This window comes from Nerophis lumbriciformis, linkage group LG36 (assembly GCF_033978685.3).
Source record: "Nerophis lumbriciformis linkage group LG36, RoL_Nlum_v2.1, whole genome shotgun sequence".
Classification (NCBI taxonomy): domain Eukaryota; kingdom Metazoa; phylum Chordata; class Actinopteri; order Syngnathiformes; family Syngnathidae; genus Nerophis; species Nerophis lumbriciformis.
The window spans coordinates 508,924-532,634 of NC_084583.2; the positions used below are offsets into that span (position 1 = coordinate 508,924).

General features: G+C 33.7%; 1 protein-coding gene across 9 annotated transcripts in view; it reads right to left on the bottom strand.

Annotated features, from left to right (window-relative positions):
* dlg3 (discs, large homolog 3 (Drosophila)) overlaps positions 1–23,711 on the bottom strand; it is a 399,427-nt gene that overhangs the window by 331,747 nt on the left and 43,969 nt on the right. The gene's annotated exons all lie outside the window — the stretch shown is intronic.

The window sequence follows — 23,711 nt, forward strand, 5'->3', positions numbered from 1 at the left end:
AAAACCAGTGAAGTTGTATAACGTTGTATAAATGGTAAATACAAACAGAATACATCGATTTGCAAATCCTTTTCAACTTATATTCAATTGAATAGACTGCAAAGACAACTGAGAAACTTAATTTTTTTTGCAAATAATCATTAACTTACAATTTAATGGCAGCAACACATTGTCACAGGGGCATTTTTACCACTGTGTTACATGGCCTTTCCTTTTAACAGCACTCAGTAATTTGAAATGTGGACTCGTCAGACCACAGAACACTTTTCCACTTTGCATCTGTCCATCTTAGATGAGCTCGAGCCCAGCTTTTTTACAAGAACTGTGTAAAAATATTTTAAGAACATATATATTTTTTTTACATTTAAGAAAAAGGTATTAATTTTACATGATTAAAGTCAAATATATTGTGAAAAAGTCATAATTGTTTTTTAGAAAAAAGTTGCAATATTGTGAGAAAAATGATTATTATTATTTTACAAGAATTGTGTAGAAATCCATCAATAATTTTTTGTTTAAGAAAAATGTATTAAATTTACATGATTTAAGTAAAATATATTATAAAAAACAAGTTTTGTTTTAGAAAAAAGTAATATTGTGAGAAAAAACTTGACATTTAAAAAAATTTCACCATTTTACATGATTAAAGTCAAATATATTGGGAATTTTTTTTAAAGACCATGATATTGTGAGAAAAAAGTTATTTTACAAAAATAAAAATAAAAATATTTTAAGAAGTTTTTTTTTTTGTTAAATTAGGAAAAAGGTATTCATTTTACATGATTAAAGTCAAGTATATTGGGGAAAAAGTCCTAATTATTTTAAAAGAAAAATTGCAATATTGTGAGGAAACAGTTATTTTACAATAATCGTGTAGAAATATTTTAAGAACTTTTTTTATTATTATTTAAGAAAAGGTATTCATTTTACAGGATTAAAGTCAAATATATTGGGAACGTTTTTTGTTTTTAAAGAACTCGATATTGTGGAATCAAAGTTATTTTACAAGAAATGTGTAGAAATATTTTAAGAACTTTTTAGTAGGAAAAATTTATTAATTTCACATGATTTAAGTCAAATATATTGTGAAAAAGTCTTCTTCTTTTTAAAAAAAAAAGTTGCAACAATGTGAGAAAAAAGTTATTTTACAAGAATTGTGTAGAAATATTTTAAGAACTTTTTTTATTAGGAAAAATGTATTAATTTTACATGATTAAAGTCAAATATATTGTGAAAAATGTTTTTTTTTAAGTCGCAGTACTGTGAGAAAAAAAGTTATTTTACAAGAATTGTGTAGAAATATTTTAAGAAATTTGTTTTAAGGAAAAGGTATTCATTTTACATGATTTAAGTCAAATGTATTGTGAAAAAGTTAATCTTTTTTTAGAAAAAAGTTGCAATATTGTGAGAAGTTATTTTTCAAGTATTGTGTAGAAATATATTAAGAACATTTTTTAAGTAAACATTTATTAATTTTACATGATTAAAGTCAAATATATTGTAAAAACAGTTGGTTTTTCAGAAAAAAAGTTGCAATATTGAGAAAAAAAAGTAATTTTACAAGAACTGTGTAGAAATATTTTAAGAACATATTTTCTTTACATTTAAGAAAAAGGTATTAATTTTACATGATAAAGTCAAATATATTGTGAAAGTCATAATTGTTTTTCAGAAAAAAATTGCAATTTAGTGAGAAAAAAGTTATTTTACAAGATTTGTACAAAAATCTATCAATAATTTTTTGTTCAAGAAAATTGTATTCATTTTACATGATGAAAGTCAATTATATTATAAAAAACAAGTTTTGTTTTAGAAAAAAAGTTAGTAATATTGTGAGAAGTCAAATATATTGGGAACATTTTTTTTAAAGAACATGATATTGTGAGAAAAAATATTTTACAAAAAATTTGTAAAAATATTTTAAGAACTTTTTTTTTTTAATTATGAAAAAGGTATTAATTTTACATATTAAATGTCAAGTATTTGGGGGGAAAAGTCATAATTATTATTTTTTTAAAGTTGCAATATAGTGAGAACAAAAGTTATTTTACAATAGTGTAGAAATATATATAGATTATTTTTATTTTTTATAAAAGGTATTCATTTTACATGATAAAGTCAAATATATTGTGAAAGTCATAATTGTTTTTCAGAAAAAAATTGCAATTTAGTGAGAAAAAAGTTATTTTACAAGAATTGTATACAAATCTATCAATAATTTTTTGTTCAAGAAAATTGTATTCATTTTACATGATGAAAGTCAATTATATTATAAAAAACAAGTTTTGTTTTAGAAAAAAAGTTAGTAATATTGTGAGAAGTCAAATATATTGGGAACATTTTTTTTAAAGAACATGATATTGTGAGAAAAAATATTTTACAAAAAATTTGTAAAAATATTTTAAGAACTTTTTTTTTTTTAATTATGAAAAAGGTATTAATTTTACATGATTAAATGTCAAGTATTTGGGGGGAAAAGTCATAATTATTATTTTTTTAAAGTTGCAATATAGTGAGAAAAAAAGTTATTTTACAATAGTGTAGAAATATATATAGATTATTTTTATTTTTTATAAAAGGCATTAATTTTACATGATTAAAGTAATTATGAAAAGCAAGTTTTGTTTTCGAAAAAAGGTACTGATATTGTGAGAAAAAATTAAGAAATAAAAAAATACGGCATTTTACAGGATTCAAGTAAAAAATATTGTGAACGTTTTTTTTGTTTTTTTAAAGAGCACAGTATTGTGATATCAAATTTATTTTACAAGAATTGTGTAGGAATATTTTAAAAACTTTTTTTATTAGGATAAATGTATTCATTTTACATGATTAAAGTCAAATATATTGTGAAAAAGTCAATCTTTTTTAGAAAAAAGTTGCAATATTGTGAGAAGTTATTTTTCAAGTATTATGTAGAAATGTATTAAGAACATTTTTTTTAATAAAAAATTATTAATTTTACATGATTAAAGTCAAATATATTGTGAAAAAAGTCATAATTCTTTTCAGAAAAAACGTTGCCATATTGAGAAAAAAAAGTTATTTTACAAGAACTCTGTAGAAATATTTTAAGAACATAATTTTTTTTACATTTTAAAAAAAAGGTATTAATTTTACATGATTAAAGTCAAATATATTGTGAAAAAGTCATAATTGTTTTTTAGAAAAAGTGGCAATATTGTGAGAGAAAGAAGTTATTTTACAAGAATTGTGTAAAAATCTATCAAGAATTTTTTGTTTAAGAAAAATGTATTAATTTTCCATGATTAAAGTCAAATATTATAAAAAAAAACACGTTTTGTTTTAGAAAAAAGTTAATAATATTGTTAGAAAAAACTTGACATTTCAAAAAAATACGCCATTTTACATCTTTAAGGTCAAATATATTGGGAGCATTTTTTTTAAATAACATGATATTGTGAGATAAAAGTTATTTTACAAGAATTGTGTAAAAATCTATCAATAACCTTTTGTTAAAGAAAAATTTATTAATTTTACATGATTAAAGTCAAATATATTGGGAAAACTTTTTTTTTTAAAGAACATGATATTGTGAGAAAAAAGTTATTTTACAAGAAATGTGTAAAAATATTCTTAGAATTTTTTTCTGTTAAATTAGGAAAAATGTATTAATATTGTGAGAAAAAATACGTCATTTTACGGGCTTAAAGTAAAAAAATATTGTGAACTTTTTTAGTTTTTTTAAAGAACATGGTATTGTGATATCAAAGTTATTTTACAAGAATTGTGAAGGAATATTTTAAGAACTTTTTTTTAAATCAATTTATTTTACATGATTAAAGTCAAATATATTGTGAAAAAGTCATAATTTTGTTTTAGAAAAAAGTTGTAATATTGTGAAAACAAAGTTATTTCACAATAATTGTGTAGGAATATATATATATTATACATTCTATTTTGTATAAAGAAAAAGACAACCATTTTACATGATGAAAGTCAAATATAGTATAAAAAACAAGTTTTGTTTTAGAAAAAAGTTAGTAATATTGTGAGAAAAAACTCGATATTTAAAAAAATACACCATTTTACATGATTAAAGTCAAATAACGTTTTTTTGTTTTTTTTAAAGAACACAATATTGTGAGAAAAACGTTATTTTACAAGAATTGTGTAGGAATATATTAAGAACATATTTTTTTAATTTTTAGAAACATTAATTTTACATGATTATAGTCAAATATATTGTGAAAAAGTGATTAAGAAAAGTTGCAATATTGTGAGGAAACAGTCATTTTATAATAATCGTGCAGAAATATTTTAAGAACTTTTTTATTATTATTTAAGGAAAAGGTATTCATTTTACAGGATTAAAGTCAAATATATTGGGAACGTTTTTTGTTTTTAAAGAACTCGATATTTTGAGATCAAAGTTATTTTACAAGAAATGTGTACAAATATTTTAAGAACTTTATTAGGAAAAGGGTTGTAGAGGCAGGGATTCATTTTACATGATTAAAGTCAAATATATTGTGAAACTTTTTTTTTAAGTCGCAATACTGTGAGAAAAAGGTTATTTTACAATAATTGTGTCGAAATATATTAAGAAAACATTTTTTTTTAAAGAAAAAGGCATTAATTGTACATGATTAAAGTAAAATATATTATGAAAAACTATTTTGTTTTAGAAATAAGTTAGTAATATTGTGAGAAAAAAATTTACATAAAAAAAATACGTCATTTTACGGTATTAAAGTAAAATATACAAATATATTGGGAACCTTTTTTTTTTTTTAAGAACACGATATTGTGAGATCAAAGTTATTTTACAAGAAATGTGTAGAAATATTTTATCAGCATTTTTTAAATTTATTTAAGAAACCGGTAATAATATTACATGATTATAGTCAAATATATTGTGAAAAAGTCTTCTTTTTTTAAAAGTTGCAATATTGTGAGAAAAAAGTTATTTTACAAGAATTGTGGAAAATGATTAAAGTCAAATATATTATAAAAAACAAGTTTTGTTTTAGAAAAAAAGTTAGTAATATTGTGAGAAAAAACATGACATTTAAAAAAAATACACCATTTTACATGATTAAAGTCAAATATATTGGGAACATTTTTTTTTTAAAGAACATGATATTGTGAGAAAACAGTTATTATTGTTATAATTGTTAAATTAGGAAAAATTTATTCATTTTACATGATTAAAGTCAAGTATATTGGGGAAAAAGTCATAATTATAAAAAAAAAAGTTGCAATATTGTGAGAAAAAAGTTATTTTACAATAATTGTGTAGAATTATATATGGATTTAAATATATATATATATATATATATATATATATATATATATATATATATATATATATATATATATATATATTTATATATAAAAGGCATTCATTTTACATGATTAAAGTAATTATGAAAAGCAAGTTCTGTTTTCGAAAAAAGGTACTAATATTGTGAGAAAAAATTTTGAAATGAAAAAAATACCCTATTTTACAGGATTAAAGTAAAAAATAGTGAACACGATATTGTGATATCAAAGTTATTTTACAAGAATTGTGTAGGAATATTTGAAGAACTTTTTTTTAATTAGGAAAAATGTATTAATTTTACATGATTAAAGTCAAATATATTGTGAAAAAGTTTTTTTTTTAAGTCGCCATACTGTGAGAAAAAATTTATTTTACAAGAATTGTGTAGAAATATTTCAAGAACTTTTTTTTATTATTATTTATGGAAAAGGTATTCATTTTACATGATTAAAGTCAAATATATTATAAAAAACAAGTTTTGTTTTAGAAAAAAGTTAGTAATATCGTGAGAGAAAACAAAAATACGGCATTTTACATTATTAAAGTCAAATATAATGTGAAAAAGTAAATTCTTTTTAGAAAAAGGTTGCAGTATTGTGAGAAAAAGTTATTTTACAATAATTGTGTCGAAATATATTAAGAACAATTTTTTTTAAGAAAAAGGCATTAATCTTACATGATTAAAGTCAAATATATTATGAAAAACAATTTTGTTTTAGAAATAAGTTAGTAATATTGTGAGAAAAAAATGTACATTTAAAAAAATACGACATTTTACAGGATTAAAGTAAAAAAATATACAAATATATTGGGAATTTTTTTTTTTTTTTTCAAGAACACGATATTGTGAGATCAAAGTTATTTTACAAGAAATGTGTAGAAATATTTTAATAGCATTTTTTTATTTTATTTAAGAAACGGGTATTAATTTTACATGATTATAGTCAAATATATTGTGAAAAAGTCTTCTTCTTTTTAAAAGTTGCAATATTGTGAGAAAACAGTTATTTTACAAGAATTGTGTAAAAATATGTACATGATGTATTTATTTATTTTAAGAAACTGCAACATTGAGAGAAAAAGTTATCATGCAAGATTTCTTTAGGAATATTCTGAGAAAAAAATATTTTACAAGACCAAGTTATGCAATTTTTCAAGATTCAAGTCAAATATATTATAAAAAAAAGTTTGTAATATTGTGAGAAAAAAGTTATGCACTGTAGGAATATTTTGAGACCAAAGTTTAAATTTTACAAGAAAATGTATGCCATTTAACAAGTAGTGTGAAACAATTAAGTGAAAATATTGTGGGAGAAAAAAGTGGTTGGTTTTTTTGCAAAAAACTTAGTAATGTGTGGGAAAAAAATGGTCATTGTAAAACTATTATTTACTTTAGGTATATTTGGAGAAAAAGGTTTACATTTTACAGAAACAAAAACACTTAAATAAAAATGTTAAACTGAAATGTCAGTGGCAGTTTTGCAAAAATACGGAGTACACAAGGAACAGATATTTATATTTATATTTATTTAATAGTTATTTACAGCTAATATTACCTACAGTCTGACAGCAACACACGAACCACATTCAGATGTAATGGCTACATTTACAAAAGAAAGGTGGTTAATTGTCGGTTGTTGAGTGGTCAATTTTAAACTGACAGTCTTTTGGCTGCTTTCTGGGAATTGCGGGGGGAGCAAAAAATCCCTGGCGTTAACATGGAAGCATTACCGTGGTTGAAATCGATGGTTTGAAGTGATAAGGTGATGATTGGGGCTACGTCACAGCAGCTCCAGGTCAACGAGGCACAAAGCGGAGTGGGCGGGGCTTGTTTATAGAGAAGCAAGACGTGGAAGCAGATTTTTAAGAACTAATGAAAGTTATAAAGAAAAGTGATAGTTATATTAGATCAGTGTTTTTCATTCACTGTGCTATCTAATTTCACCTATTTGGGTTAACAATATTTTTTGCAAACCAGTAATTATAGTCTGCAAATGATGTGTTGTTGTTAAGTGTCGGTGCTGTCTAGAGATCGGCAGAGTAACCGTGTAATACTCTTCCATATCAGTAGGTGGCAGCAGGTAGTTAATTGCTTTGTAGATGTCGGAAACAGCGGGAGGCAGTGTGCAGGTAAAAAGGTATCTAATGCTTAAACCAAAAATAAACAAAAGGTGAGTGCCGCTAAGAAAAGGCATTGAAGCTTAGGGAAGGCTATGCAGAACGAAACCAAAACTGAACTGGCTGCAAAGTAAACAAAAACAGAATGCTGGACGACAGCAAAGACTTACTGTGGAGCAAAGACGGCGTCCACAATGCACATCCGAACATGACATGACGATCGACAATGTCCCCACAAAGAATGATAAAAACAACGGCAATATTCTTGATTGCTAAAACAAAGTAGATGCGGGAAATATCGCTCAAAGGAAGACATGAAACTGCTACAGGAAAATACCAAAAAAAGAGAAAAAGCCACCAAAATAGGAGCGCATGACAAGAACTAAAACACTACACACAGGAAAACAGCAAAAAAGTCCAAATAAGTCAGGGCGTGATGTGACAGGTGGTGACAGTACACCTACTTTGAGACAAGAGCTATAGTGATGCATGCTTGGTTATGGTTTAAAGTCATATCCAACAATTGCGACAACAACTTTTTACTATCAACCGAGTTTCGTTTTTTTAATGATTTCTGCTGGTGGTTTTTTCAACGCAAAAAATGTGCTTTGGCTCAAAAAAGGTTGAAAAACACTGGATTAGATAATGGGTGTTTTTGTATTTATTTTTTTACTTTTTGCGTTCAAGTTTCGCTGTGTTTGTTGCATTTTTGTTGCTTGATTGGGAAATATGTCGATCGAGGCGGTGTTATCAGAAGTATTTTTAAGTGACGGTACAACTTTGACAAGCAAGACTTTTTGCTTTGCGTCATAAGAAAGATGCAACATTATCTCATGTTTTAATCCTTGTTCAACCACAGGTCATGATGTTAACTTCCGTCTGGGACTGTGCGCGCGCGACTGAAAAAAACCCCCATGATGTATCCTTCCTCCTTGTTAGTGTGTACTGGTGTTAAAGACAATGTAGACTTTATTGCACATGTAACATATCACTATACTGATGGTTAAATTCCTTATACGGGCATGAGAGTTTTGCAGGGGCAAGTCTGTGCGTTTTAGGCACTTAAACAATCAAGAGGTTTCCCTGGCTCCTTGTTTGTGTGCGCTGATTTTAGAAATAAGTCACTAAAAATGTTACTGATTAAACGTGCTGTAATTCTACGAGCGTATGCGTGCTTGAAACACTAAAACGTATTCATAATATTTCCTTAAGGCTCTTTGGAACTGCAGGCTGGTATTAAAGATAACCCAAAAGCAGTGAAGTTGTCACGTTGTGTAAATGGTAAATAGAAAAAAGAGAATACAATGATTTGCAAATCCTTTTCAACTTATGTTCAATTGAATGGACTGCAAAGAGAAGATATTTAATGTTCACACTGAGAAACTTCATTATTTTTTGTTGCAAATAATCATTAACTTAGAATTTAATGGCAGCAACACATTGCAAAAAAGTTGTCACAGGGGCATTGTTACCACTGTGTTACATGGCCTTTCCTTTTAACAACACTCAGTAAATGTTTGGGAACTGAGGAGACACATTTTTTAAGCTTTTCAGGTGGAATTCTTTCCCATTCTTGCTTGATGTACAGCTTAAGTTGTTCAACAGTCCGGGGGTCTCCGTTGTGCTATTTTAGGCTTCATAATGCGCCACACATTTTCAATGGGAGACAGGTCTGGACTACAGGCAGGCCAGTCTAGTACCCGCACTCTTTTACTATGAAGCCACGTTGGCATTGTCTTGCTGAAATAAGCAGGGGCGTCCATGATAACGTTGTTTGGATGGCAACATATGTTGCTCCAAAACCTGTTTGTACCTTTCAGCATTAATGGTGCCTTCACAGATGTGTAAGTTACCCATGTCTTGGACACTAATACACCCCCAAACCATCACAGGCTTTTCAACTTTGCGCCTACAACAAACCGGATGGTTATTTTCCTCTTTGGTCCGGAGGACACGACGTCCACAGTTTCCAAAAACAATTTGAAATGTGGACTCGTCAGAGCACAGAACACTTCTACACTTTGCATCAGTCCATCTTAGATGAGCTGGGGCCCTGCAAAGCCGGCGGCGTTTCTGGGTGTTGTTGATAAATGGCTTTGGCTTTGCATAGTACAGTTTTAACTTGCACTTCCAGATGTAGCGACCAACTGTAGTTACTGACAGTAGCTTTCTGAAGTGTTCTTGAGCCCATGTGGTGATATCCTTTACACACGTACGTCGTTTTTTTGATGCGGTACTGTCTGAGGGATTGAAGGTCCATTACATCATGGCTTACGTGCAGTGATTTCTCCAGATTCTCTGAACCTTTTAATGATATTATGGACCGTAGATGGTGAAATCCCTAAATTTCAAAACATTTAGTTTTCCAGTATGTTGTCTTTGCAGTCTATTCAATTGAATATAAGTTGAAAAGGATTTGCAAATCATTGTATTCTGTTTTTATTTATCATTTACACAACGTGACAACTTCACTGCTTTTGGGTTTTGTACATGTCTGGTAGCTACTCCAATATATATTAAAATTAACAATATGAGAGGTGTAATGCCAACGAGTTTGCGTGTGATCTACTAAGACCGCACGTGCAATCGATAACTGGAGCAGACCACCTCATCTAAATGAGATTTCACCATGGATACACTCATTTACTGCACATTCATGTTATCATGCTCCGACCTGTGGCGTTTTTGCTCTGTTTTGAAACATGCAGCAGTCATATATGTACCACTTTCTTCTGGGTATTTTAGACACCATACATCTACAATAGAACACACCTTTTTTAGCACGCTCATTGAAGATGCAAGCTCTAACTGTGAGAGTGCCTTGGATTGTTCCATACGCAGGAAAATGCATATCGCAAGAAGACACCAAACGCATCAATTTAATTTGTTTTATTCAGCCCCTTATGATCAGGGCCGTAACTAGGATTTGACAAATACCGAGGTCAAAAACTGGCGGTCCAAGAGGAGCTTTGAACGTATTCCAGCACCAAATAAATAACATTACCTTGAGCTACACAATGCATTTTCAGAATAAAAGAAGCTTTCATTGAGGCAGAACTATCACATGTTGTATTATCTAACATTTAGGAAAATCAGCTTGATTTCCTAACAGTCCACTTTCTTTTATTAACATGCTGAAGTTTTGCGTATTAAACACTTTAACATAATTAAAACAAAAAAAAATAAAAAAAACCTGTGAGCCTGGTATTGTGAGAATTACACAATATTTATTTCTATGTACAAAACCCAAAAGCAGTGAAGTTGTCACGTTGTGTAAATGGTAAATAAAAAGAGAATACAATGATTTGCAAATCCTTTTCAACTTATATTCAATTGAATAGACTGCAAAGACAAGATATTTAACGTTCGAACTGGAAAACTTTGTTATTTTTTGCCAATATTAGCTCATTTGGAATTTGATGCCTGCAACATGTTTCAAAAAAGCTGGCACAAGTGGCAAAAAAGACTGAGAATGCTCATCAAACACTTATTTGGAACGTCCCACAGGTGGAACAGGCTAATTGGGAACAGGTGGGTGCCATGATTGGGTATAAAAGCAGCTTCCATGAAATGCTCAGTCATTCACAAACAAGGATGGGGCGAGGGTCACCACTTTGTCAACAAATGCCTGAGCAAATTGTCCAACAGTTTAAGAACAACATTTCTCAACAAGCTATTGCAGGGAATTTAGGGATTTCACCATCTACGGTCTGTAATATCATCAAAAATCACTGCACGTAACATTGAATGCCTGTGAACTTCGATCCCTCAGGCGGAACTGCATCAAAAATCGACATCAGTATGTAAAGGATATCACCACATGGGCTCAGGAACAATTCAGAAAACCACTGTCAGTAACTACAGTTCGTTGCTACATATGTAAGTGCAAGTTAAAACTCTCCTATGCAAAGCCAAAGCCATTTATCAACAACACCCAGAAACGCCGCCGGCGATGGACTGATGCAAAGTGGAAAAGTGTTCTGTGGTCTGACAAGTCCACATTTCAAATTGTTTTTGGAAACTGTGGACGTCATGTCCTCCGGACCAAAGAGGAAAAGAACCATCCGGATTGTTCTAGGCGCAAAGTTGAAAAGCCAGCATGTGTGATGGTATGGGGGTGTATTAGTGCCCAAGGCATGGGTAACTTACACATCTGTGAAGGCACCATTAATGCTGAAAGGTACATACAGGTTTTGGAGCAACATATGTTGCCATCCAAGCAACGTTATCATGGACGCCCCTGCTTATTTCAGCAAGACAATGCCAAGCCACGTGTTACAACAGCGTGGCTTCATAGTAAAAGAGTGCGGGTACTAGACTGGCCTGCCTGTAGTCCAGACATGTCTCCCATTGAAAATGTGTGGTGCTTTATGAAGCCTAAAATACCACAACGGAGACCCCGGACTGTTGAACAACTTAAGCTGTACATCAAGCAATTCCACTTCAAAAATGTGTCTCCTCAGTTCCCAAACATTTACTGAGTGTTGTTGAAAGGAAAGGCCATGTAACACAGTGGTAAAAATGCCACTGTGACAACTTTTTTGCAATGTGTTGCTGCCATTAAATTCTAAAACAAATTAAGTTTTTCAGTTTGAACATTAAATATCTTGTCTTTGCAGTCTATTCAATTGAATATAAGTTGAAAAGGATTTGCAAATCATTGTATTCTCTTTTTATTTACCATTTACACAACGTGACAACTTCACTGCTTTTGGGTTTTGTACAATGTGGCCCTCAATGTCTTTTCTTTACAGACTGCAATCATCTGGCCTCGTGTGGTCCACATCAGCTCGTGGCAGCCCCTCTGATGAGAATGCACACGGACAACTTTGCTGATGTCACACACGGGAGCCGTGAGGCCGCTGACATAAAGAGGTTAGACGGCGAGGCGACGTCAACTTTTCCAAAAGTTCAACGTTTGGGCGAGGCGGGACAAAAGCATGGTGCTTTGTTGTACAACAACGCTTTTTTTTATCAGCAAAGTGCTCCTTCCATCGGCATGTTTTCTACGCTCAGAGTGTGAGGAGGACTCCAGGGAAGAATAGCGAGGAGTGAAACCACATGTTGAGTTGGTTCCGGTGGACCACAAAGAAGCGACACTGACACACACAAAAACAACATAGTAGTTGACGCTGACCAATGTGACAACTCAATGAAAACTGCAAAAGGCAGAAATGACAGTTAGGCTCGTGTTTAAAGTTTAAGTTAAAGTAGCAATGATTGTCACACACACACTAAGTGTGGTGAAATTTGTCTTCTGCATTTGACCCATCCCCTTGTTCACCCCTTGGGAGGTGAGGGGAGCAGTGGGCAGCAGCAGTGGCCACGCCCGGGAATATTTTTTGGTGATTTAACCCCCAATTCCAACCCTTGATGGGTCCCATTTGTATAGTCTTTGGTATGACTCGGCCGGGGTTTGAACTCACAACCTACCGATCTCAGGGCGGACACTCCAACCACTAGGCCACTGAGTAGGTGACGTTTATTAGTTAATCTTTGCAAACATCAGGAAATTTGTTTTAAAAATATAACTTTGAAAAGATGTTCAGGCAAGGGTATCCAAAGTGTGTTCGTTTCCAATCAATCAATTAATCAAAGTTGACTTATATAGCCCTTAATCACAAATGTCTCAAAGGGCTGCACAAGCCACAACCAGGCATGTAATGTGAACTTAATGAAAAAGACTGAAAATTAGCCGGGGGTCTGGGGGCCGCAGGTTTTTCAGCAATTGAACATGCACAAATTAGCAAAAAAAGCACAATTTAAAAATTATGTACAGAGTTGACAAAAATACATACCCCATTCATCCAAATGAATCACTATTTCTGTTTCAGTCACTATGTTATTTATTTACTACAGTAACTACAACTTGTGTTCACATCCACAGGAACCACATGGGTTAGCCTACTCTATACAGTATTTACAACCTTACTAGTGTTCACTTCACAGCCACAGATGGTTCATCTATTTATTTACACATTACTTTGTCTGTTTCAGTCACTATGTTATTTAGTCACTACAGTAATTATGTTCACATCCACAGGAACCACATGGGTTAGCCTACTCTATACAGTATTTACAACCTTACTAGTGTTCACTTCACAGCCACAGATGGATCATCTATTTATTGACATTAATTACACATTACTTTGTCTGTTTCAGTCACTATGTTATTTAGTCACTACAGTAATTACAACTTGTGTTCACATCCACAGGAACCACATGGGTTAGCCTACTCTATACAGTATTTACAACCTTACTAGTGTTCACTTCACAGCTACAGATGGTTCATCTATTTATTTACATTATTTACACATTACTTTGTCTGTTTCAGTCACTATGTTATTTAGTCACTACAGTAATTATGTTCACATCCACAGGAACCACATGGGTTAGCCTACTCTATACAGTATTTACAACCTTACTAGTGTTCACTTCACAGCCACAGATGGTTCATCTATTTATTGACATTAATTACACATTACTTTGTCTGTTTCAGTCACTATGTTATTTAGTCACTACAGTAATTACAACTTGTGTTCACATCCACAGGAACCACATGGGTTAGCCTACTCTATACAGTATTTACAACCTTACTAGTGTTCACTTCACAGCTACAGATGGTTCATCTATTTATTTACATTATTTACACATTACTTTGTCTGTTTCAGTCACTATGTTATTTAGTCACTACAGTAAATATGTTCACATCCACAGGAACCACAAGGGTTAGCCTACTCTATACAGTATTTACAAAATTACTAGTGTTCACTTCACAGCCACAGATAGTTCATCTAGTTATTTACATTATTTACACATTACTTTGTCTGTTTCAGTCACTATGTTGTTTAGTCACTACAGTAATTATGTTAACATCCACAGGAACCACATGGGTTAGCCTACTCTATACAGTATTTACAACCTTACTAGTGTTCACTTCACAGCTACAGATGGTTCATCTATTTATTTACATTATTTACACATTACTTTGTCTGTTTCAGTCACTATGTTGTTTAGTCACTACAGTAATTATGTTAACATCCACAGGAACCACATGGGTTAGCCTACTCTATACAGTATTTACAACCTTACTAGTGTTCACTTCACAGCTACAGATGGTTCATCTATTTATTTACATTATTTACACATTACTTTGTCTGTTTCAGTCACTATGTTATTTAGTCACTACAGTAAATATGTTCACATCCACAGGAACCACAAGGGTTAGCCTACTCTATACAGTATTTCCAACATTACTAGTGTTCACTTCACAGCCACAGATAGTTCATCTACTTATTTACATTATTTACACATTACTTTGTCTGTTTCAGTCACCTTTTTTTAGTCACTACAGTAATTATGTTAACATCCACAGGAACCACATGGGTTAGCCTACTCTATACAGTATTTCCAACATTACTAGTGTTCACTTCACAGCCACAGATAGTTCATCTACTTATTTACATTATTTACACATTACTTTGTCTGTTTCAGTCACCTTTTTTTAGTCACTACAGTAATTATGTTCACATCCACAGGAACCACATGGGTTAGCTTACTCTATACAGTATTTACAACATTACTAGTGTTCACTTCACAGCCACAGATGGTTCATCTATTTATTTACATTATTTACACATTACTTTGTCTGTTTCAGTCACAATGTTATTTAGTCACTACAGTAATTGTGTTCACATTAGAGATGCGCGGTTTGCGGACACAACCGCGGAGTCCGCGGATAAACCGCGGGTCGGGCGGGTAAAAATTGATTTTAAATAGATGCGGGCGGTTGGCGGTTGAACCAATTCGGAAATATATATACATAGTTAAATGTTGTTACCCACATACGAAAAACGAGCAGCACTCTTTGAAACAGTCAATTATTAATCAGGCACCGCGTCCCAGCAACAAGTGGCGCAAGTGAGCGCTCCTTCAGCGCAGCAGGGCGCATTTTAGAGGCCAGGCGCTCTCGCACGAATCCTGGCACTGTAGATGCCATTTTATTCCTGCATAGTGCTAACAAAAAAAAAAGTAAGTAGACATATACGGTTGGATATGTTAAACGAATTAGTCTACGTTACCTATAGGCTATACCAAATAAGCCCATGTCTAACCTATATTGAGTTCGGTCAGCTAAATCATTTTGATGGTTACGTGTTGTTTGGGCGCACTACAATGCAAAGGAATTAAGGCAATTGCGTTGTTTATTGTGGTTTTTTTCTATTGGAGATATACTACTATGTGTGAATAATTATTTGGCCTCGCTTTCAAGTGAAGCGCATCTCCGATTGGCTACAATGTAAGGATATTTAGCCTGCTTTGTTTGTCGCAGCCGTCTATTTTCATTATAATTCAAGTTTGATGATAAAGTGCAGTCTGATGGGTTTGATTTCCCCCCTTCAGCTATTTGCCTTGGCCAATAAGTTGCAGGTAATTTGTTATTATTATTTATTTAATTTATTTTTGTTTAAATAGAGATGACATACATATGTTATTGTATAATTTAAGTTTGTGCGCGTGATTGCCAGCCTAAGGCTTATGAGGCACTTTTTTTTAATTTATTTTTTTATTTCAACTTAAAAGCGTATGAGCCTATGCCTATGCCTATGCCTACAACATAGGCTATGTGTTTATCTTTATTTTCCTGCCTGTCATTGACAATGGAGATTGTCTGATATTTTGTCATGGCTGCAGATCAATCAATAAAGATTCATCTTTGTCGCGAAATTGTTCACTGTTTCACTGTGCACCCCGCCCTCGTCCCTATTTGAGCATTATAACGTTAACAAGTTAATATTCATTGAAATAAATTCAGAAAAAAATTTTTACCTAACGAAAATATAGGCCTAGTCTTTCTAAAACATTTTTTTAACTTCTTAAAAGCATCGTTCTGCTTTCTGCAACTGCGCGCACAAAGTGTGAGGAACGCACTCCTGATCTGAGGGCATTGGCAACAATAGTCAACACTTTCTTAATGGAAATGACAATAATATTATAATAATGATAAATAATATTATCACGCATTAATATATCTTAGCCACTAATGCGTGGCCAAGAGATATTAATGTGTGGCACGCAGTCTCTGCTGCATTGGATCAGTCTCCTTTCTTTAACAGGCAAAAGCTTTATAACCTCACTAATGCCTTGCATCGTCTATATTAGATATATAACAACTGGCGGATGGCGGGCGGGTGTGGTTTTGATAAAATGTTGGTTCGGGTGGATGCAGATGGTTGACGACTTTTGTGATGCGGTTGCGGATGAAATAATTGCCTATCCGCGCATCTCTAGTTCACATCCACAGGAACCACATGGGTTAGCCTACTCTATACAGTATTTACAACCTTACTAGTGTTCACTTCACAGCCACAGATAGTTCATCTACTTATTTACATTATTTACACATTACTTTGTCTGTTTCAGTCACTATGTTATTTAGTCAATACAGTAATTATGTTCACATCCACAGGAACCACACGGGTTAGCTTACTCTATACAGTATTTACAACCTTACTAGTGTTCACTTCACAGCCCCAGATGGTTCATCTATTTATTTACATTATTTACACATTACTTTGTCTGTTTCAGTCACTTTTTTTTAGTCACTACAGTAATTATGTTCACATCCACAGGAACCACATGGGTTAGCCTACTCTATACAGTATTTACAACATTACTAGTGTTCACTTCACAGCCACAGATGGTTCATCTAGTTATTATCATTATTTACACATTACTTTGTCTGTTTCAGCCACTATGTTATTTAGTCACTACAGTAATTACAACTTGTGTTCACATCCACAGGAACCACATGGGTTAGCCTACTCTATACAGTATTTACAAAATTACTAGTGTTCACTTCACAGCCACAGATGGTTCATCTAGTTATTTACATTATTTACACATTACTTTGTCTGTTTCAGTCACTATGTTATGTAGTCACTATAGTAATTATGTTCACATCCACAGGAACCACATGGGTTAGCCTACTCTATACAGTATTTACAACCTTACTAGTGTTCACTTCACAACCACATTTGATTCATCTAGTTATTTAACATTATTTACACATTATATCTGTTTCAGTCACTATGTTATTTAGTCACTACAGTAATTATGTTCACATCCACAGGAACCACATGGGTTAGCCTACTCTATACAGTATTTACAACCTTACTGGTGTTCACTTCACAGCCACAGATGGTTCATCTGGTTATGCAACATTATTTACACATTATTATGTCTGTTTCAGTCACTATGTTATTTAGTCACTACAGTAATTATGTTCACATCCACAGGAACCACATGGGTTAGCCTACTCTATACAGTATTTACAACATTACTAGTGTTCACTTCACAGCCACAGATAGTTCATCTACTTATTGACATTATTTACACATTACTTTGTCTGTTTCAGCCACTATGTTATTTAGTCACTACAGTAATTACAACTTGTGTTCACATCCACAGGAACCACATGGCTTACCCTACTCTATACAGTATTTACAACATTACTAGTGTTCACTTCACAGCCACAAATAGTTCATCTACTTATTGACATTATTTACACATTACTTTGTCTGTTTCAGCCACTATGTTGTTTAGTCACTACAGTAATTGTGTTCACATCCACAGGAACCACATGGGTTAGCCTACTCTATACAGTATTTACAACCTTACTAGTGTTCACTTCACAGCTACAGATGGTTCATCTATTTATTTACATTATTTACACATTACTTTGTCTGTTTCAGTCACTATGTTATTTAGTCACTACAGTAATTATGTTCACATCCACAGGAACCACAGGGGTTAGCCTACTCTATACAGTATTTACAAAATTACTAGTGTTCACTTCACAGCCACAGATATTTCAGCTAGTTATTTACATTATTTACACATTACTTTGTCTGTTTCCGTCACTATGTTATTTAGTCACTACAGTAATTATGTTCACATCCACAGGAACCACATGGGTTAGCCTACTCTATACAGTATTTACAACATTATTAGTGTCCACTTCACAGCCACAGATGGTTCATCTAGTTATTTACATTATTTACACATTACTTTGGTTCATTCACACATTTATAAACCTATTATTTCGGGACTCTATTAAAGCTATCTCTCTATTTGAACGACTAACACCCAAGAACAAAACAGCAATATGACATTTTTCTGCTCAAACTACACTCACTCTCACTTGTTTTAATGCAACGCTCAAGCTGCTTGACTATCGTGTCGGATATGCAACCCAGCTATTGAAATATTACCTCCCCACATCAGGTATATTTACAAAATCTACAACGTAAAAATCATATTCTGTCAGAAATGTATAAATGTAACATTATGTATCAGACTACTAGTGTTTTGTCCCTCTATGTAGAGCGCAAAAATATGATTTGTGATTCTTTTTCTTGCCATTTATTACCTACAATATGTACAAATAAAAACAATATGTTGCTCTTATTAGTTACCCATGAAGGCCCCACAGTGGACTAGCGGTTCCCATAGGAGTGAATGTAAAGTGTGAATGATTGATGTCTATTTTCCCGCAACCTGTCCAGGGTGTACTCCGCCTCCTGCCTAAAGTCCGTTGGCATAAGCTCCAGGTCACCCTAATGAGGACAAGCTGTATAGAAAATGGACAGATACTCACTCTTAAAGTAGCAGTACAGTGGAAAAACAAGTTGACTGTATATGCTTATTTGTGTTTCATTGTTTACAATCCGCAAAGTATGTGAAAACAGTCTAAACATCACAAAACGCCACAAACAATCAGCCATTTTTACTATTCCACTCTGAATATCTTCTGCAAGTCCCGTAGATTCTACGTCACTGTAGTAACGCCTCTGCACTCTGACCAGATTATTAGATCAGTCATACTGGAAATAAGCAACCATTGGAAAGAGATGTGCTGTTTATCATTCACAATCCTTACGTAGGACAAGAACACATATGCTTGGCTTTTTTTATGCATTCTAAATCGTAAATAAATAGCTAACAATTAAGTCAACAGATGGAGGGTCCTCTATTGCGTCCATTAAACCCTCTAAAAACATCCAGAAAGCACCAACAATACTCCATTTACATGTTGTGAACTGAAAATGTATCAAATATGAGTGATATTGTTATTATAAGTGCTAACGCAGACCGTCTATTTCAGCGGCGCATTGATAGCAGTGAGATAATGCTAGTTTACGCTGCTATTGTTGATACACTTGCTAAACTTGATCAAAGTAAATTCTAGATTATAATTCCTGCATCACTCACTTGGTAGTAGACAAATGTGGCCATGGACCGACAGTCTATTCAACTTTCACGTCCCCCGAGATGGCGAAATAGACCTCAAAAGACGCTTCCTGCAGGAACTTTTAATAATCCTTCGTGAGGATTGTGATTGATTCTTCATCTAAACGGAATTATGTGAGTTTCGGTCGGCATCCCAGCGAAAGTGGAAATTGTATAGTGTTTGTTTTATTAGGGTTTTTTTAATGGTTAGTTTGTATTTTCAGCTTCTAGCAATGTTGCTGATGCTATAGTATTTCAATTAGGGCTGGGCGATATGGCCTTTTATTAATATCTCCATATTTTCAGGCCATATTTTAGTACACGATATATATCTAAATATTTTGCCTGAGCCTTGAATGAACACTTGATGCATATAATCACAGCAGTATGATGATTCTATGTGTCTACATCAAAACATTCTTCTTCATACTGCATTAATATATGCTCATTTTAAACTTTCATGCAGGGAAGGAAATTTAGCAAAAGTGTATTTATTAAACAGTTATTAAGCAGTGGCACAAACATTCATGTCATTTCAAAACAGAAAGTGCAAGATTGTCAGAGACATTTTAAAACAAGCTATCAGTGCACTTTTGTGCATGATGTCACTAAGATGACATATCAAAACAACACTAAATTAAAGTGCACTTTTTGTACAGAACACCACTACAATAGTTTAAAACAAATAAAGTGCACTTTTGTGCATGATGTCACACAAGATATTTCAATAAGTGTCAAATAAAAATGGGTTGCATAATAGGAAATCAAATAGTGTTTATCCTTCGCTGTGTGGTAGGTTCCTGCGGACGTTATCTCCTTCTGTTGTTGACTATTTTTTTCATACATGTTGATGTGGAAATGGTTGTTTGGGCATTTTGTGGGTGTGGCACCGGACGGAGATGTTGACATGCGGAGTTTCAAGCACTCTTCATTCTCCAGCGGTTGACTTTTCAAATGATGCTACAAATTAGCAGTGGTGCTACTTTTTGTAGCAACGCTTTTGCCGCATACTTAACATATTATGGTTGTCTGTTCAACATCTTCCCGCTTGGAGCCAAACCACCGCCAGACGATGGACCCCCTGCTGTGTTTCTTGGGAATTAATTCTTCCTTCATTTGTTACCAGATTCGCACCTTCTTTCTCTCGTATTACCACTCGCACCGCACCGCTAGCATCACAGCTAACATTACCTATGCCGCTAGCTCTCTGATCGGCGAGGGCGTATGACGTTGCACGCGCGACAGTATGTGACGTATGTAAGAAGGTGCGCTTGTTTTACAAACCCCGTTTCCATATGAGTTGGGATATTGTGTTAGATGTAAATATAAACGGAATACAATGATTTGCAAATACTTTTCAACCCATATTCAGTTGAATGCACTACAAAGACAAGATATTTGATGTTCAAACTCATAAACTTTATGTTTTTTTTTGAAATAATAATTAACTTAGAATTTCATGGCTGCAACACGTGCCAAAGTAGTTGGGAAAGGGCATGTTCACCACTGTGTTACATGGCCTTTCCTTTTAACAACACTCAGTAAATGTTTGGGAACTGAGGAGACACATTTTTGAAGCTTCTCAGGTGGAATTCTTTCCCATTCTTGCTTGATGTACAGCTTAAGTTGTTCAACAGTCCGGGGGTCTCCGTTGTGCTATTTTAGGCTTCATAATGTGCCACACATTTTCAATGGGAGACAGGTCTGGACTACAGGCAGGCCAGTCTAGTACCCGCACTCTTTTACCATGAAGCCACGTTGATGTAACACGTGGCTTGGCATTGTCTTGCTGAAATAAGCAGGGGCGTCCATGGTAACGTTGCTTGGATGGCAGCATATGTTGCTCCAAAACCTGTATATACCTTTCAGCATTAATGGTGCCTTCACAGATGTGTAAGTTACTCATGCCTTGGGCACTAATACACCCCCATACCATCACACATGCTGGCTTTTACACTTTGCGCCTATAACAATCCGGATGGTTCTTTTCCTCTTTGGTCCGGATGACACGATGTCGAATATTTCCAAAACAATTTCAAATGTGGACTCGTCAGACCACAGAACACTTTTCCACTTTGTATCAGTCCATCTTAGATGAGCTCAGGCCCAGCGAAGCCGGTGCCGTTTCTGGATGTTGTTGATAAACGGTTTTCGACTTGCATAGGAGAGTTTTAACTTGCACTTACAGATGTAGCGACTACTGTAGTTACTGACAGTGGGTTTCTGAAGTGTTCCTGAGCCCATGTGGTGATATCCTTTACACGCCGATGTCGCTTGTTGATGCAGTACAGCCTGAGGGATGGAAGGTCACGGGCTTAGCTGCTTACGTGCAGTGAGTTCTCCAGATTCTCTGAACCCTTTGATGATATTACGGACCGTAGATGGTGAAATCCTTCAATTCCTTGCAATAGCTGGTTGAGAAAGGTTTTTCTTAAACTGTTCAACAATTTGCTCACGCATTTGTTGACAAAGTGGTGACCCTCGCCCCATCCTTGTTTGTGAATAACTGAGCATTTCATGGAATCTACTTTTATACCCAATCATGGCACCCACCTGTACCCAATTTACCTGTTCACCTGTGGGATGTTCATAAAATAAGTGTTTGATGAGCATTCCTCAACTTTATCAGTATTTATTGCCACCTTTCCCAACTTCTTTGTCACGTGTTGCTGGCATCAAATTCTAAAGTTAATGATTTTTGCCCAAAAAAAAATGTTTATCAATTTGAACATCAAATATGTTGTCTTTGTAGCATATTCAACTGAATATGGGTTGAAAATGATTTGCAAATCATTGTATTCCGTTTATATTTACATCTAACACAATTTCCCAACTCATATGGAAACGGGGTTTGTATGTCTCTGTGAGGAGAGACAAGAAGGAGTGAGAAGAGCCGGTAGTGTAATGCCCGTAACTAAAAGCAACTGCGTGAGAATATATTCTCCAATATCACGATGTAGTCATTTTCTATATCGCACAGAGACAAACCCGCGATATATAGAGTATATTCCATATATTGTCCAGCCCTACTTTCAATAAAGCTACATCCGTTTAGCACTCATTTTGCTCATCCTCTTTGTATTCGGGCTCAAAAATATAAGATCCTGGATCATTATTTTTCCAAAAGTAATCGTTGTTGGCTCTCACAAAGTCTGCTTGATTAGCATTGTTGTTGATAGGGAAGGGCTCTGTGGTTCCGAGCGCGGCGTCATGCGATCACGTGACTGGTTTCTTCTTTATCTCTTAAAATGTCTCGGGAATCTCCGTGAGAATTTTACTATTTTAATCATATCCATTTATTTGCAAACTTCATAAATCAGACATATATGATAATAGCCTCAAAATAGAGGCAACTTGCTTTTCCACTCTCCTTCTATTCTATTTGTAGTATCGCGGATACTAATGAATCAAAAACGGTACTATACTCTGTTTGAAAAGTACCGGATCACAATTTATTTATTTATTTTTCTTTTTACGGCCGTCACCTCATGACATTGCTGGTTTTACGAGCAGATGAGCATGTTCGGCAGCGCACACACACGGAGTACTTACAAGCAGACACAGTGTGTAGACAGAAAAGGGAGAATGGATGCATTTTGGTGTAAAAAGTAAAGATAAAAGTGAAGTTATAACACTGAAACACCCTCAGGAAGAGGTGCTTTAAGACTAGCAGCTAACATCCATCCGCAGTCGGCAGTGTTTTAGCTACTTCTAAATCACTAATCCTCGCCTCCATGGCGACAAATAAAGTATGTTTTTTTACAAGTTACATTATCACTGGAGGACAAGGAATAGCTAAACATGCTTCACTACACACCGTAGGAGGATACAATAGCTCACCGGCGTCACAATGTAAACAAATACCATGGACATACTTGCCAACCCTCCCAAATTTTCCGGGAGACTCCCGAAATTCAGCGCCTCTCTCGAAAACCTCCCGGGACAAAATTTTCTCCCGAAAATCTCCCGAAATTCAGGCGGAGCTGGAGGCCACGCCCCCTCCAGCTCCATGCGG